Below are 1,602 nucleotides of genomic sequence, written 5' to 3'. Positions count from 1 at the left end.
CTACCTAATTATGAGTACGAAAACTACCAATTTTTGAGTTCGCCTAAGCGAACTGCGATTTTGAGTAACTTTGATTAAGTGAAATTTGTAGAAAAAACTCATATGATGGATCAATGCACCATATCTATGTTTGAATGAAATGTTTCGAATTTTCGCTGCTCGAGAGGTTATTGTTTACCTAATTTTGGATGAAAATTTTTAACCTGCCAGTGCTGTCAAGAAAGAAACAGTTGTGAAATCAACAGTGTTTTTTTCTACGAGTGCTTAAAATTCGGGTTTCTAGTGAAAGAAGGTTTGGAGTTGTATTTTGTTTGCTTTGAAATATTCAAAATGAATGAAATATCCTCATCGAGTAGCGAAAGGTAAGGTTTGTGATTTTCAAATGCAAAATTCTCCATAGTCTAATAAAAATCCTGTTTCTTGTAGACTTCCTTCCGAAAGCAAAACCACCCGCACAGAAAGTGGTATCGCCTGCGGGGCCACTGAACCAGAGAATGAACTACTGGTGTGCGCCAGAGTGGCACGGGCCAGATTTTGGTTTTCCGGAAATTTACAGCGTTGAAGGTCCCACCAAGAAAACGAACGGACACACCTCAAGATCGATTGTGTGATAAGCAACTTTCGGTTGTTGGAGGGAATATAAACAATGTTATAAACATTATCTTTAGTGTTTTGAGTTTTATTTGTATTAAAGAACCAAAATTTTCAATTTCTGTTGCAGGAATTCTCAATGCTTATAGTGAATAGTTTGAGCTTAATTTTGGGTAGTTTTATCGATCGTTGAGTAATTTTTACCCAATTTGTAGTTCATACCAGATTACTTACTTTTGGGTACTCAATACTATAGGATTGAGTCAAAGGAACTTTATTTTAGGTTGAAATTACTTATTTTTGTAGAAATATGTCATTAGAAGCTACTTAGTTTAGGGTGAAGTTAACTCACTGATATGTTAAAACTACCCACTTGGCATTACCAATGATCTGTAAAACAAATTAGTTATGGGTTGAATTGACGAACTTAATCGTTAAAACTACCTATTTTGTTGATAATCATGAACTTAAACATCCCAATATGCGTTAAAACAAGTCATTTTTGTATCTGTTTTATCTTATATGGTACCAATTTTTAGGTATATTTCGTTATCCAATTATAGATATGATCATACAACTCAGAAGTAGGTATAGCCTCTCTACTCAAATTTTGAGTTTGTGCGCTTTAAAAGGATTTTGAGTGATTTCTACTTAGGTATAGGTTTTTCATGGTAAGCGTGGCAGGCAAACAGTGTAATACAGGCTTATCTCCTCGTTTTCAAGCAGTTTTTTTTTTGGTTTTTCGAGCAGTTGCAGTCATTTTTCAAAAACATCTGGCATCTTTGACATTAACCGGTTAAAAAATTTAACTGTAGGTTACATATAAATAATTTTCTCAGTATATAATATGGGTTCACGAACGCTCATTTTTAACGAAAACTTTTTAAATGATGGAGACCAGGATGCTAATTCGGTTTTGATTGAACTTTTTTTTTTTATAACTAATATTTATTTAGGCCCAACCGCGAAGCATAACGGGGCCGAATGTCTTTTGGAGTAGGGAAAAGCCAG

The 1,602-nt window shown here is 34.3% G+C and overlaps 1 long non-coding RNA gene across 1 annotated transcript; it reads left to right on the top strand.

Moving 5' to 3' along the window:
• The first annotated feature begins 223 nt into the window (after positions 1 to 223).
• Positions 224 to 661, top strand: LOC129733847 (uncharacterized). Its single transcript, XR_008729731.1, has 2 exons — positions 224 to 362; positions 427 to 661. It is a non-coding gene; the product is annotated as an uncharacterized LOC129733847 (long non-coding RNA).
• Positions 662 to 1,602: the final 941 nt, after the last annotated feature.

The sequence above is a fragment of the Wyeomyia smithii genome, chromosome 1 (assembly GCF_029784165.1).
Source record: "Wyeomyia smithii strain HCP4-BCI-WySm-NY-G18 chromosome 1, ASM2978416v1, whole genome shotgun sequence".
NCBI classification, from domain to species: domain Eukaryota; kingdom Metazoa; phylum Arthropoda; class Insecta; order Diptera; family Culicidae; genus Wyeomyia; species Wyeomyia smithii.
This window is presented reverse-complemented; position numbering and strand designations above follow the sequence as displayed.